Source organism: Canis lupus, chromosome 6, assembly GCF_003254725.2.
Source record: "Canis lupus dingo isolate Sandy chromosome 6, ASM325472v2, whole genome shotgun sequence".
In the NCBI taxonomy this organism is placed as follows: Eukaryota; Metazoa; Chordata; class Mammalia; order Carnivora; family Canidae; genus Canis; species Canis lupus.
The window spans coordinates 57,485,285-57,501,950 of NC_064248.1; the positions used below are offsets into that span (position 1 = coordinate 57,485,285).

At 39.0% G+C, this 16,666-nt stretch overlaps 1 protein-coding gene across 25 annotated transcripts in view; it reads left to right on the forward strand.

Moving 5' to 3' along the window:
• Window positions 1-10,085: 10,085 nt before the first annotated feature.
• ZNF644 (zinc finger protein 644) overlaps window positions 10,086-16,666 on the forward strand; it is a 175,696-nt gene continuing 169,115 nt past the window's right edge. For 18 of the 25 annotated variants that reach the window (XR_007411505.1, XR_007411507.1, XR_007411503.1 and 15 more), the window contains exon 1: window positions 10,086-10,233. The gene's annotated coding sequence lies outside the window, so the exon portion shown is untranslated. Of the gene's footprint in view, window positions 10,535-11,027; window positions 11,666-13,726; window positions 13,870-14,321; window positions 14,367-16,666 lie in introns of all 25 variants that reach the window. The other 7 variants (XM_025417698.3, XM_049111703.1, XM_049111705.1 and 4 more) reach the window with 7 other exon arrangements.

Below are 16,666 nucleotides of genomic sequence, written 5' to 3' on the forward strand. Positions count from 1 at the left end.
GTGCTCAAAAGATCGAAGAAGTTTCTAAAAGATGTGCTCAGAGAAGTGAGAGAACTGTTCCTTCACTTGTACTGCTGACTTGTGCTAGAGAAAATTACATAATGATACAGAAGTGGTGTCACTACAGATTCTTGTTCTCTAATATCAATGAAAAACTCAGGGCTGTCCAAATGCTAAGGTCTGGGCTCGCCCGCTCTCCACAGCAGCTGTTTCAGCCTTGCTCCACTATCCTTAAGCTTTCTGCCTCCCTTCATCAGGTCACTTAGTACTGAAAGGCCTGCTGCCAATTTTACAGAGAAATTGGACAACATCTAGCAAAAGAAATAATCTCATCTGCCTGACACTTCATGTAGAAACGTGTCAAATGGGAGTGTTATCTCTCCCTGTCCAAGTCTAATCTTAATACCCTTCTATTCCATTCCTTCAAGGAACTCACTCCTTCCATTATCTCTGTCTCAGAAAATTTTTAGAGTTTTATTGAAGCTCTTTATTGGAGCTCTTTTATTGAAGCAATAAACTGTACATATTTAAAATGTACGATTTGGTAAACCTTGACATAGAGCTACACCTCTGAAGCCATGGTTACAATCAATATAATGAACATATCCATCACCTCCAAATATATCCTTGTGTCCTTCTATAATCCCTTATTCCCATTCTTGTCTCTTTTTCCTCTGCTGTGACAGGCAACCACAGATCTACTTTCTGTCCCTGTAGATTAGTTCACATTTTCTAGAGTTTTATAAAAAGGATCATACATTAAGTATTCTTTTTGGGGACTGGCTTTATGCATTACGTACTGATGGATATTTGGGTTGTTTCTGGTTTTGGGCTATTACAAATAAAGCTAGTATGAACATTCTTGTACAAGTCTTTGTGTGGATGTATATTCCTTCTATCTTGGGTAAATACCTATAGTCAAAAGGATGAATCATACTCACTAGATGGTATGTATGTTTCATTTCCTTTTTCTTTTTAAATATTTATTTATTTGTTTGAGAGAAAGAGAGAGAGCACAAGTAGGGGGAGGGAGAAAGGGAGAGAATCCTCAAGCTGCTGACTCCCCATTCAACGCGGAGCCCTACGATGCAGGGCTCTATCTGATGATGCATGAGATCATGACCTGAGCTGAAACCAAGAGTCAGATGCTTAACTGACTGAGCCACCTAGACACCCCATATGTTTCATTTCTTAAAGAAACCACCAAGTTTTTTCCAAGGTTGCTGTACTATTTTACATTTCCACAAGCAGTACAGTGGAATTCTAGTTGCTATACATTCTGAACAACCCTTGACATGGTCAGTCTTACTAATTTTAGCCATCTCATAGGAGTATAGTGATATCTCATTTTTGGTTTTAATTTGCATTTCCTTAATGATTAATGAACATTTTTCCTTTGCTGCTTTGGCATCAGTATATCTTTTTTGGTGAAGTAATTGTTAACTCTTTTGTCCATTTTTTATCAGGTTATTTACTTACTGAGTTTTGAGAATTCTTTATATATTATGAATATAAGTCCCTTATCAATTATGCAATTTACAAAAAAATTTCTCCCCGTTGGTGGGCTGTTTCTTCATTTTCTTAACAGTGTTGTGAAGAGCAAAAATTCTTAATTTTTGATGAAGTTCATTTTATCATTTTTTCTCTTATGAATAGTGCTTTTTGTGTCATATATCAAAAATCTTTTCCTAATTAGAGCTCAGAAATAATTTTTCCTAGAAGTTTTTTGGTTTAGGTTTTATATGAGGTCTATGATTTGTTTTGAGTTAATTTTTATGTATGGATCAAATTTCAATTTTTTGCATATGGATATTTGTGTTTTCCAGTATCATTTATTGAAAAGATTATCCTTTCTCCATTGAATTGACTTTTCTCCTTTGCTGAAAATTAATTGACCATGTATTTGCAAATCCATATTGGACCTTCTATTCTCTTCCATTGATCTATTTGTCTATCATAATGCCACACTATCTTGATTACTATTTTTCATGCCAGTTATGTCATAGACCACTTGCCAGCCTATGACTTGGTTTTCTTTGGGTTCGGTTCCCATCCATGGTCCAGTCACTGCAGCCAAGTGTCAGAGGGAGAGCAGGCTTACAAAATATAAAGGTGAATTACTGAGGACTATCCACGTGGGCTGAGGGCAGGGCAGTTTCCTTTCACACGTGCTAAGGTAATATGTAGGCACCTGGTTCTATCCTGAAAATATCCCACTCTTTCCCTATTTCAAGTTTTATGCTCTCTTCAATAATTTTTTTACATTGTGGACCTTTCTAAAATGCAAATCTGATCATATAATTTCCTTTCAAACCTTCATCAGTGGTTTTCTAATTGCCTTTAAGGTAAAGTCCAAGTTTCTTGACCATTCAGACCCAGCTTCTGCTTTCCCTTCCACTTTCCATTCTCCACTTATGTGGCTATATTCTAGCCATGTGAATTACTTGCCATTGCCCAACATACCACACTCTTGCTCTTCTTAGGCTTTTTTCATGTGTTTCTTCTGCATAGAATCTTTTGCCTCTAACCCTTTTTCCCCCAAACTAGCTTTTACAAGTCTTATAGGTCTCAGATTAGATATAACATCAGTTCAGTTCAGCAAATATTTTTTAAGCAACTACTGTGAGTTAAAAATATATTCCCTGAGAATGAAAAATCAAGTATAACACATCTGGCTATTAATCCTGTTCTCTGTCCAGTTCTCATTTGCAAATGAGATGGGCTAATGTTCTTAAATTAGGATGGAGAGAGGGAAGGTGAAATGGAGGAAATGGGATTCTGTATTCCCAATAGTCTCTCAACCTGACCTTCCTGGATTAGGCAAATGAAATGGGTAACTGAGAGGTTCATGGAATCAGCGTTGTGATTCTGGAATTCCCAGCTAGTCATAGGATCTAGAATCATTTCTAGTATATTTAAGTTGGAGAAGTCAAGTACCAGCAGATCCCTCCAAACTCTAGCTGAGACTAGGATGGATTTCAATCACACAGCCAGGCCTCTGGAACTCTAGCCAGCAAACTCTGTAGGCTCACTCCAGTAATTTCATTGATCTCAAAATAATATGACCTTGTAATCAATGAAATTGAATTTGGGGGCCCTATTCAGTCATGGTGGGGTTTACTGTATGTGGAAGACAAATGTAACAAAGGGCAGACAAAGAGTGGTATGTGGGTGCAAGGAAAGGCAATGGAGCAAAGCCTCTCTGGGACAGGAATATTCAATTAAAACTTGAAGGATGAGTGGGAGTTAGAGCAGGTGAAGGAGTGGAAAGATGGGTCTGGGCATCAGAGCCCTCTCTGATACTTCAGATCAGCATAGGTCCTCCTCCTGTTTCAAGCCTCTGCTGGGGTCTTACTTCTATCTGACGTATATTGCACATACCACAACAGTCTTTTTCTTATTTATCTCCCTCCTTAGACTGGAAGCTCCTTGAGGACTGAGACTAAATATTTAGTACTGAATAGCCTATCAGTTCCCTTTGTGTGAAGTAGGAACTCATTCTCTGGACACAGGAATGAAAAAGGTGATGGAATGTGATTTAGAATTAAAAATAAGTAATGCAGGCCCACAGGTGCAAGGCACTTTTATGGGAAGAAAAATGACATCCTTTCCTGAAGAAAGATTCAGCCCTGCACTGGGGACATGATTTGATGAGTGGAGAATGGGCTGGCTTTTAGCTTCCATTCACTGCTTGTCTGAGTTCTCTGTGCAGCACACCAACTCCACAGCTATCTATAGTGGGTCTGTGGATTTTTCACTACAGTCCCTGCAGTGACTAGTAAAGGGCCGAACACATAGTAAGTAAATATTTAAAAAACAGTCCATAGAAGTGAAATTTACATTAAGTAAATTAAATTACAGTGTTGCCTGAGTACCATGTATATTCCGGATTATCAGCTATGACCATGGAGGTGCCTGGTGAAAAATGGTGGTGCCATATGGGAGGCAGTCATTGGCACCATGGAGGTGCCATATGGGAGTCAAGGTATCTCCAGAGGCTCACTGTAGCCTCTGGAGATACCTTGTCATATCAGGGGAGTAAGGGGGTAGCGGTGGGTACCTGTTCTTGACTACACATGAGAATGCTATAAGGAACTTTGCAGTGGGTTTAAGGTCTTACAGTAGAAAGTAGAAACAAAACCCTTGAAGGTTATTTCTGGTTTGCCTTAGCAGCAAAGAAAGCACTTGTATATGAACTAGCCTCCAATATTCTAAATCTCTTGGGAATAGAGCTCATTTATAACTGCCTGATCAAATTTGTATTGAGAAGACGAAAGCTTGACATAGTTTTTGAACTTAGGCAATAAGTAATGACATATTAGGGTAATTAAGTTTATGAAAGTCAACTTACTAAAACAAAATTGGAAGAGTTTCCAAAAATGTCAGTTATTCTAAGGCATCATTGATTGAAAGATTATGCCATTATTTTATGAATCTCCAAGAAAGAAATGGCAATTACAAACTAGGATTTGTAAAACACATTTTGATTTCAAAGATGTTACAATGTTTAAAAGAAAGCCTTACAGAACTGATGAAATTTGGGTTACAGAATACCTCATCTTTTTCTTTTTTGAAGATTTTACTTTTAAGTAATCTCTACACCCACCATGGGGCTTGACCTTACAACCCCGAGATCAAGAGTTGCATGTTCCACTGACTGAGCCAGCAAGGCACTCCTCCATCTTTCTGTTTAGTTTAGTTTTAATATATTGCTATATATCTTTAAGGAAAATAAGAGTTATTTTCCTGGTGAGAACAGACTAACAGTTTAAGTTCCCTTGACAGGTACATCTTCATGGCAGAGTGCGGTTTGCTATCAAAGTTTCATGACACCATCTGTTAAGATCATTTTCAAATCATTCCATGCTCATTGAGCAAGTAATTTGGTGTTTCTGGCATCCTTCTCTACAGGGGAGGGAATGTGTTGATCAATCTGTCTGAGTATTCTATTATGGTTGGCAGTCAGAACTTTTCCTGTAAATTAATATATTAACATGTGATTTATACACTTGTCTCTTATACATTTCGTGCTTCTGAACTTGATCAATTCTGGTCTAATTGATTCTCAACCTGCAAAGCTAAGAGCCAAACCCTAGAGGAAAATGACTCCTTGGCATTATCTTTCCCACATGAGGCACTAGTTGAATAGAAAGTGGACCTCTTTCTTTGTCAACTTTAAAATGCAAACAGCACTTTGAGCATGTGGCTTTTGATCTATTTGACCATAAGACATTTGAGGGTTGAGAGTGTTCTCTTTACTTTCACATCTTCCAAGGGGCCCAGTACAATGCCTGGAATATTTTAGGCACCACATGAATATTAAAGAAGAGAGCAGCTCTATATTTTCAGTGCACTGTTCAGGTCCAGGTAGAAAAGGATTAAATTCATCAGCTATGTGGAGGCCAAAACCATTTTATGTTGAGGGTGAAGTATGGCAATCAGAATGAATCTGACAGAGTTTGTAAAAAAATATAATAATAATAATAAAAAAATAAAAAATTAATGTTCCAGAACAAGAAGAGAAATGGATAAGAAAAATAAATAACGATGTGTCATATATTAGAACTGTATTTTTATTTCAGACTAAATGTTTCCTAAATCTATTTTTTAAAAGTTGTAACTACTCTTCCTTTCCTTCTTCAACATCTTTAGAAAATTTAAGTAATCTATGATAGAGATTTTAAGTTTCATTTAGAAGATACTTAATGCCATTTACAATTAAACTAGAGATATAAAAATATAATTTCTAATTATTATAATATAGTCAAAGGAACACATTTGTACAGTAATAGCTCCTAATTATTGATTACAAAGGAAATCAATACATTTAATGTAACCTATTGGCTTATTTTATGTTCATTTTGTATAGTAAAGCACATGGCTGGCTGAAATTGCAGATGCCCTTTTTCCTTGGATGGATCTCAACCAAATATCCCAGAACATCTGGAATCTTTCACTGCGGAAAAAATAAACAATAAAGGCATTTCTCAAATTTAATGTGTGTGGAAATTTGATGAAGGCCTAGTGAGGGCTTTCTTCTAACCAAGAGAAGGCTGGCTGGTTAGTTGCCAAGAATCCTTGAGTAGTGGCATTTACCTAGAGCCTGAGATTAGTCTCTCAGCCTTGTGAGTAGAGTGGCTCTGTTGCTATTTCCCCTTCTTCCCTTTTCATTTACTCCTGAACCCACTACAGTGGGCCGAGTCACTCCACTGACTTTGCTCTTACCAAGGTCACCAATGATCTTGTATACCCAGTGGACATCACTTCTCTTTCATAACCTCTTTGCTACATTTACTCAGGATGTGCAGAGCCCCTGCTTTGTGTTCACCAGTCCCATTTCCTTTTCCTCCAGGGCACACTGCCTAACTACATTTCCTAGGCTCCGCCTGCAGTTAAGTGGGACCATGTGACTAAATTGCTGACTAGCGGAAAGTGAGAAGTGATTTGTGCCACTTCTGGGCTTGGCCCTTCAACTTATGGCACTCATTTCTCCATGTGTACTCTGTCTCTTTGCAGGATCCAGTAGAAGACTCTAAGACCTTCAGGGATGGTAGAGTCAAATAAATGGTGGAAGGACCTTTGGTACTTTAGGGTCTCCCTCTCCTTCCCATTGACTACAGTGGAGTGTGACCTGAATAAGAATGAAACTTTACTGTGTGAAGCCATTGAGATTATTTATTATGGTAGTCAGCTGTTACCAATACTTCTTTGGTTTCTGTGGTGTTACTCTCATGCCTGAATCTCTTTTTTCTCTCTGTCCCTCCATTTCTTGTTTTCTTGGACTTCTCTACTTATTTCACAAATATTTTTTATTTAAGTTTCCATGACCCACTATTTTCTTTTTCTACATGTGTTCTGTGAACAAACATATATTTTCATGGTCTACTTCCGATAGGCTGGTAAGTTAGAGTACTGAATATGTTCCTAAATATTAGATATAATTCTTCCTAAATATTAAAAAATATATCTTTACTAAACCTATTTTGCTACCATGTTTTACAAGGTTTTGTATTAAAAAGCTTAAAAAAAATTTTTTTTTAAAGTAGGCTCCATACTCAGCATGGAGCTCAAAGCAGGGCTTGAGCTCAGGACACTTGAGATCAAAAGCCAGACACTTAACTGACTGAGCCACCCTCACCCCTTATGAAGTTTTAACTATGATTTTGAAATCTTTATTATCTACTTCCTCATCTTCCCCATTCCCTGGTAAATTGAGGGTTGATTATATTTTTTGTCTAGTTCTTTTATTGGGCTGTAAAAGCTCCTCGTGCGTTCAACTGGTATTTATTAAATACGTCCAACAAACTTATTCTTCTTTCTGTCGTGGTGCCTAGTACAGGACTTTGTATAGAGTGAGCAATCGGTGAACATTGGTTGAATTGAACTAAATTGTTTATTGGATACCTGCTATGTATAGGGCTCTGTGCTTGAGTTAATATGAGACAAGAATAAATATAAGATGGGATTTCTATTTACTTTATCTTTATGTATGCTGAATATCCTCCTACCCCCACTACAAATGACAAACATTACAATAGTTGCAGTTCCACAAATGAGCCTGCCTCGCAGTCTTGGTACTCAGAGGTGAGTCTAGAACTAGAGAGGCCCTAAGATAAACCCAAAACTTGTCTTTATTAGTAGAATAGTAGATTAATCAAGTTTCATTTTTTTCTTTTTGCTTGGATTTCAGAAGTATTAGAATGTGCAGAATTACCTGCTTTTATCCAACATCAAACTGCTTTTTCTTTTCGATTGGGTCATTTGAGACCACAGCTTACTTTGTATCTTTTATTGGGTAATTCTATTCACTAGAGTAACTTTTCTTCCCTCTCTCTCTTTCTTTTAAAAGATTCTTAATCAGGGATTCCTGGGTGGTTCAGTGGTTTAGCGCCTGCCTTCGGCCCAGGGCGTGGTCCTGGAGTCCTGGGATCAAGTCCCACATCGGGCTCCCTGCATGGAGCCTGCTTCTCCCTCTGCCTGTGTCTCTGCCTCTCTCTCTCTCTCTCTCTCTCTCTCTGTGTTTCTCATGAAAAAATAAAATCTTAAAAAAAAAAGATTCTTAATCAGATGCATTTATCAGAGCATTATTTTATTATGGTAAGGAGATGTGCTTTGTGAATTTTCTCCCAGAGTCAAACTGTTTTCCACATCTTGATGTTTATTCTCAACTACAATTTCCTTTTAATATCTTTAAATACTTTTGCATTGTGCCACATAACTGGTCCTTGGATTTTTCCACTTACCTACATTTTTTTTCTTTTTGCATTACCTTATTCAAGCTTTCTACTCATCAGTTTTTTTGACACCTATTTTGTTTGTAGTTTCATCAACTACTACTGCTTTAATTAATCACAACTATTGCTGATACTACTGTACCTATAGTATTATATCTTAGTTGCTGGATTCTAGTATAAACAAACAGCTTCATTAGTGAGACAGGTTCTGGATCATAGTTGAGTTCTAAGTGGTTCTATTTGCTCGTGGTAGGATACGTCTGTACATTAGTCAGTCAGTATTATAGATTCACAACAGAGGTTGGGAGATTTTTGTTTATTTATTTATTTATTTATTTTGGTAACCTCTTTTTGTAGTGATAACATATCTGGAGAATTTTCATAGTACAAAGTATTTTTATTACTTGTAAATCCAGTAGTAAATGGAGAACGTCCAATTTTAATGATTCTGCAGATGAAATGACCCAAAGGGATCCCCCGTCAATTGGCTGAAAAAATACACACATTTACATTTTACTATTCACTCTTTTGTGTAAATAAGGAAGGAAAAGTCACATTTTAAGGAGTTTAAGAGCTGTGTGACTTTGAGAAAGTCACCTAACCTCCCGTTGCCACATTAGGTTGTAATGAAATTCAGTGAGTTAGGACAATATTTGGTACCTTGTAAGCACTCAGAAGTGTTAGTTGTGTGGTGTTTTTTGTTTTTTTTTTAAGTGCTAGCTGTTATATTAATACAGCAAGTGTAAATATCTGTTGTTGGAGATCTATGTTTGCTGATGTTGAGAGTCACTATAGCACAGGAAAGAGAATGTTCCTCATTTTCGTCCAATAAGCACAATTACAGTGTATTTCTCTGCATATCAACAACATCTTGAGGGCTTGGAGGATCACAGTTTATGATAGTTGCTAAACTAATGAAACTCTTTTTCCCCTTTAAACTGAAAACAGAGATTCAGAAGAGCTGAAGAATTTAAGACAGGACTTGTAGATAGATCCCTTGGGAACTTTTGGTTCATGTCAAACATATTAGCAACCTCTTGTTTGCTCAGTTCAAAGGCAAACAGAATAATACCCCGAAGTCAGTGTATCTCAAAGGATATATAGTATGTGAAACTGACCTCAGACTCTTGGGGGGGTGGGGGGGGGGGTGGACGCTTGTTAAAAAGGGAGCTTTCCAGAACTCTGTTGGGACCTACTGATTCATCCAAGGGTTAACTGGTATCTCAAGTGCTTCTTACATCACCTTAATTTGGAGACTCCTGGCATGTTGAGTGATGCAGGGAGCAAGCATCCTCCGTGCCCTTGAAATCTGCAAGAATCAAATGGGGCCAAACCCTGGGCACCTCTTAGGGTAGGCTGCTGCGCTAATGGAGTTGCCACATTTGATGCTTTGCCTGGCCACGGAGCATCTCCCAACAACTGGCTCCCTTAAGATCCAAACCTTCCCCTGCCGTTAAGGTTGCGCCTGGCAATCTTGAGTCCCTTAGCCGTTTTCATCAACAGTAGGAAAAGAAAAGGGGATTTTGGCACGCCAGTGGTTCTGGAAATCAAATATGGGCCTGTTCCACCTTAAAGGGCCTAGGCCCGCCGAAGTGCTCGGGTCTTTGAGAGTTTGGGCACCACCATATTTGGAGCGTGCCTACTTTGGGGCGGGAACCTCCTTGAGAGTGATTAGGTCAGCGCTGGGGGAGGTGACCTTGTTTGGTTTCTGGCACCCGAGAACAGAGCTGCACTGTTCCGGCGGCCCCCGCTGGCCTAATTGGCCCCCGCGCTCCCTCCGGGCCGAGCCGCCGCGCCGCTCCTCGCCGGCCGCCCCCGCGGCCCGCAGCGCGGCAGAGGCGGGAAAGCAGCGCGCCTGCGCCGTGGGAACCGGGGCCGGAGGCGAAAAGCGGGGAGCGGAGGGGGCCGTTGGAGCCGAGTAGCGTACAGAGCGGCGTGTGACGCGGGGACGCCGCGCGCTCCCAACGTCGCCCCGGTTTGACGCACACGGCACCAAACTGTGAGTTTCAGGGGTTATTTGGTCGGAATCTCCGGGGCTCGAGTGGGTTTCGGGCCTCTGGGCTGTGGCGGCGGCGGGATTGAGGGTGGCGGCCGAACTCGGGGGACGCGACCTCCGGCGCTCGGGCCCGGGGAGCTACGCCCTAGGCTGGGTCCCAACCATCCAAAAGGACGCGTTTTGCCGCACAGGCTAAGATGGCGGCGGCGGCCGAGGAGGCGGAGTTGGTGCTACACAAGGAGCCCGGGCCCCGGGTTCGGGGAGGCGGCGGCCGCGGCGGCCGCGGGGGGCGGCGGAGCCTGAGGTGAGCGGCGGCCGCCGCCGCGGGGCGGGACTCGGCGGAGAGGGGGGGGCGGGGGGGGGCGCTTTCCTCGGCGGCGTCGGAGGATCCGGGAGCGGACACAAAGGGGCTGAGCCGGGCACTAGACTTGGGGGTTTTGTTTAGTCACATGAAGCCGAGCAGCCAGTGAGCAGTAGGGGGAAGGGGCCGAGATGAGGCGGCTTGGGGAGCCCGGCGGTCGCCATTGCAACGCTCCGAGTAACGGGGCGGTCCGAGAGCAGCCCCCAAGCCCTCCTCGGGGCGGCTCGGCTGTGGCCAGAAGCTCCAGCTCTGGCGGGAGGGGTCCACACCCCTCCCCTAACTGGGCCCGGGGCCGCAGAGCCCTCCCCTCCCCCCCTTTCCGCCAGGTCTTATGCCGCTAGGTGCCTGGGAAGTAACAGCCAGAGGTAAATCGCCCCGAGTGTTTGGGTTGCCCGGGGCTTGGTGGGTGTCCAGCTAAAGCTTTTTGCTTCTCCAGGTCTGTCTGATTCCCTGGCCTTTGTGTCCCTGGGAGCTTTATCTCTGCCAGAGGAAAAGCAGGTGTGCTCCACTTCTCCCGGGAACCTGAAGATGAGTTGTCCCAGACCCTTCTCAGTGATTGGAGACTTAGGTGGTGGAGCTAAAGGTTTCTCGTTACGAGACTTCCACAGACGACTTTCGTGTTGGGATCCATCCATGGTTTAGCGACATTAGTGGAAAACTTTTCTTGAACTGCCTGAGTAATTAATACTGACATAAACTTAGTCGTCATAAAACTTTCATGTTTAGACTTTCAGATGTTTTTGTTTTTGTTTTGTTGTTGGGTCATTGAGAAGTATTCCACAAGGGGGTAAACGCAATGGGGGCCTAAATGATGGTCCTGTTTTGTATACAAGTCAATAATTACAACAGAAAAATACCAAAACACCGTCATCATCTCTTCTGGCCGGTTCTGACTAATGCCAGGCTTGTTGCATCTGGATGATAGATTAGATTTGCCTTAATAGTATATTGCTTCTCTGCAGTAGTTTAGTCACATTTCTTTGGTCCAAGAAGAAGGAAAGCGTTTTCAAAAAAAATAAGACAACTCCAGTTACTCAAAGCAAGGAAACCTGCTGTTTGTCTTCAGTGTCATGTGTAAGTATCCAGGAAATGTGATGGCAGTAGTCACGCCTTGGTAGCTTTGGTGAGGAAAAAAATTAGTTTTTATGAGGTGGTTATAATTTACTTTAGACACCATAATAGACGAAACATGAAGGCTCGATCACTGTTGGTGCAGTGGAAACTTTAGAATTCTAACATAACTTGAAGGGACCCTGCACTTAGGGCTGCACCATACTTTGTATATGGTGTGAACTAATATTTGAAGTACAGCAATTGGAAACAACTACTGTTTTGACCAGGTCACATTAACAGAGTAAATTATGTGATTGAAGGGATAAACACATTTAGATCGTTGACTTTAGATGTCTGTCCAAATTAAAATTTGGGTTTTTTAATATGACTTAAAGCTTTCATTTTCCTCGCTTCTTTCAGTCGTATGTTTTCCACACCCCCCCCCCCCCCCCCCCCCGCTTAGCTTTCCTTCTTCTAATAGAAGAATAGAACAATCTTAACTGTATTAAAAGAATAGGAGATGCATTGACATGGGCAAAATGTATTACTGAGTCATGCAGTTTTAGAGTGGAAGGAATCTCGGAGCAGCTAGTTATATCCACTGTTTAAGATCTATTTAGGGCCAGATATGATTGAGTTCATGGATAATGGAAAATTGTCTTTTCAGTTTCTACCCCCTTGCTCCTTTCATTGGTCACATTGCTGGGATGAGAAGATGACTCTCTGTAACTAATAATGGTAAAAAAATAAAATGTGAGAGTGTTTGAAAGTATCTGTGAGAAACTATTAATGAGAAATTCTGTGACAATAAGTTAAGAACTTTCATTTAACATAATATGGTAATACAGTTTTTAAAATGACTGCCAGTGGAATAATTCCAGATCCAAAATACAGCCATTTCAGGAGCAATGTTGCTTTTGAATTTTGAGGTTTTCAAAAAGCATTCTTGACCCAGAAATTTTAAAAAGCAGGTTTGAAATAACTGTCATTACTACCAGTTATTACAAAAGAAACAAGATGCTGAAAACGATGATGGTAGTTTCGGCTTCAGTTTGTAACAACTTTTTGTTGGATAGATGGACCTGTCACTTAGATTGACCCTTGTTAAAAACAACTTGTTAATATTACTACTACCACAGTTCTTTAACTTCTTTGGATATCAAATACAGTAAAAACTGTTAAATTGTATTGAGGTCTTAAAGCTTTTATGGGTCACTTAAAGTGTGATTAAATTACTGATTTTTTAAGAAAGTTGATAAGCTATTTCTTAATTTTCAACACCGTGTGAGTGGATTTAATTACATTTTAGTCTTGTGATAATTAGGATTACTCTCAGGTTATTTGTAATTATAAAGTGAGTCTGTTATCTGCAAACCTTAAACATTTTGCAGTTTTAATTTGTTATTCAAGTTACAAGAGAGAGTTTTGGTGTGGTTGAATTGAGACGGTATTGGGTAGCATGGGGAGAAGAGAGACTCAAGGACCGTCATTAGAAGTGGTGGGGATACTTGCAATTTAGAGAAATTGGTTGTCAGAGGAGATCAGGTTTGTCCTAGATAACACTGTTAGTGTTAGGGTTACTTATTTAGACTCTTCTCAGGGTGTGATTCCAAAGGAAAAGAGTAGATCTTATTCTTGTAGGAATACTTTTCTCATGATTGCTTTTTAGGCAATCTTAGGGCAGCAGTTTGCCCTGAATTCAGAAATAGGTGTGTTGAATTACCCAGTCCTAATTTTTAAAACACTAATTTTAGCAGTCCTTTTAAAAAAGTGTTTTTAATTTTTCAATCAATAATCCTGTACAATAAAACATGAGAATAAAGGATGACTATCATGATATTTTGGATAGGTATTCAAATGAGCTCTAATTTTTTATATTTATCATCATTAATCCTTATAGAGACTATTTTGTAGATAGAATCTGTAAATATTTACAGTTATGAGATGTAGCAATGACTAAAGGAGATCTAGAAGTATTGTCTTTTAATTCAGGTTTATTAGTAGGAAATTTTGCTTTTAATATTACAAACCATTTACATCTTTGAATTTTCAGAAAGTTGACAATAATCAATCTGATTCTAGCACTAGCTCACCCTGCTGGTTGGCTGAAGTATTTCTGTTCTTCTCTTAAAAACAAATACAAAGATCACCGGAGATCTAGAAGGTAGAACAACAAATTTGATTCATAGTCTTTCTTCGGGAAGGTGGAGGTCTCCATGAAAAAGGTATTTTCTCATCTCAGGGTCTTCGTTGCTCTACTGTTAAGTTTTTTTTAAAATTTTTGACTTTACTAGGAACTCTTATGTTAATTATGAGGAGTTACAATATTAAGTTCAAGGTAGGACATTCCTTAACAGCTTAGAGATGTTAGCAAGGAAAACAAAAAAAGCAAGGAAAACAAAAAAGTTCTGTGAGATAACTTTCCAGGAGGAGAAAAGCAGAGGATTTTGGGGGGAAGAAAAGAAGCATGCCAGTACAGAAGCAACAGTGCACACTTCTGGATGGAGGAAACAGAAGCTGGATTAAGATTGGTGTTTCTAAGATATTTCCTTTATATATATATATATATATATACACATATATATATGTATATATATATATGTGTATATATATATATGTATATATATATATGTACTCTCCCTCTACTAATCTTTGCTTTACCTCTTCTGTTTGCAAGCTGTAGCCTTCCCATTTCATTTGGGATTCTTGGAACTGTGATCTTGTAAGTAACTTTGTGAAAAGTATAGATGAGTAATTTGTTCCTTGCAATTCTATTAGTCTAGACTGGTATAGTTGAAGTTGGTTAGAGTGATAAATATGATTTTTAGGTATTAAGCCTTTTAGTATGTATATCATTCATTGAAGTCAAATATATAGATTTTAAAAGCTTTTAAAAGACTTTTTGTACAAAGTTCAGGAATTCGAATACGTTAGGAGCCAAATGGATAATTTCAAATAAACTCCTAATAAAGTTAGGATTAAAGTATTTTACAGTTTACAAAGCATATATATCTGTATTATATCAGTTATTTATCTAACTTTTATAAAAGATTAACGTTTTTATCCTTTCTTCCATGTCATTTATCCTTTTTACTTGAAAGCTTATGCATATCTTTTTTCATCAGTCTCTTGAGGAAGATTGTAAATATAACTATTATTTTCAGAACACCATTTATTGGGGAGGGAGTGATTCCCAATTGTTGAATGGCTTGGGAAGGTGGATAAAACCTTGCCAAAGTGGAAATTAATTGCCTGTTGCTTACTATTGATTTATTGACTATTACACACACACACACACACACACACATGAAATCATAGTTACATTTGTAATTATATATGAATAAAGAGGCAGGCTGAGATAAGATTTAAGAATGTAAGCCTTGAAGTATAAAACTGATGGGGTTAAAATCTAGCTCTGTGGGGCTACCAGGCTGGCTCAGTCTGTGGAACATGTGACTCTTGATCTCAGAGGTGTGAGTTGAGACCCCACTCTTTGTTGGGCATAGAGAGTACTTAAAACTAGCTGTGTGAGCACTAAGCAAGACGATTTAACAATAATACCATCTTCATAGAGGCTTAAGGTTTACATTGCATAATTCACATCCTTAGCTTTCTGGTACACAATGGGTATGCAAACGTTACCTTTTATAGTACTACTATTACCATTTGATTTTTTTTTTTTTTTAATATATAGTAACTTGAAATTTTCACCTGCAAGTGATTTGGAATTGTATACTTTTGCTCATGTTCCTTTGTTAGACCCATGTCTACAAAGGAAGGTTGTTACAAAGGAAGTCAGAGGCAGGCATCAAAGTGTACCTTCTCCAGTTCTAGCAGCAAAAGCTATTAAATAGGTTCAGTATTTAGTAACACATTCCCTCTTACTACTGTCAGCTGATGAATAAACACACTTGGGAATGAGTATGTTTTAATGAAGTTATTTCCCAACCGATGTGCTGGTTTATCTTTGTTATAATATCCTGAGTTTCTTCACTATTCTCTAAATTTTTGACCCTGAGGATGGTGGTGATCATTAGTAGAGAGAAGAATGAGTGGTTGTGTGTATTTGTATATAATATACATATAAACCTCAGATAGGAGAGAAGATTAGTTTCAACAGCAGCTAGATTGAGAAGAGGCACGTTATCTTTTCATTGCTTAGTCTAAGGGGAATTTCCTCAAACAGCATTTCCTTTGCTGTTTTCCTCTTCATACTTTGTTTTGTATTTGTGCTGATACAGTCTTAAACTTGTTTATTTTTTCTTCTACCACCTACTTCTCCCACTACCAACACAAATCTTTAGGCTTTAAAAAAAAAATTTGTAAAAGAAAGCTAGTAAAGGTAATTTTAAGTTCACATGCAAAGGGGTGTATGAAAAATTAGAAGTTTCATATACCCTTAAACGTGTTTTCAGTGATTTAGAAAATGAAAGGAGAAAAAGTCACCCATAATCTTGTCACCATTGTGCAGTCATTAGTATTAAAGGAAACGGAGATGAGCCTGACGTTAATTAAGCATCTCCTATGTATTTCTTATAATAATGCTTGATATATATATTCTCATTTTATATTCAAGGAAACAAACTCAGACTCGGGTTACATAGATAGTAAATAGTACAGCAGCCAAGTTTGAATATAGGCATGTCTTGATTCTACAGATGAGTTCTTTATTTTCTGCCTTCCTCTCCTTTCTGTCTCTACTTTAACCTAATTATACAATTTGTAAGTTTTATTTCCTACTTATAAAACAACATTGTAAAAGCATTTTTCTGGCTACCCAGAAAAGCAATGTTCAAGCAATGTCTTATTGCCCACATTGTTTATTCATACCACCATATAAAAGCTCTTTGTCTTGGCTGCTGGATGTTGGTACAATGATATTGGTCAAAGTGGAAGCTGCCTTTTTTCCTTACGGAGTGACCAAGAAGAAAAATAATGTAGGTTAATCAGAACTAATACTCTCTGGTATTAGAAAAGCTACAGGTTTAATAATACTATTTGATGAGATACTTAACTCAAAAT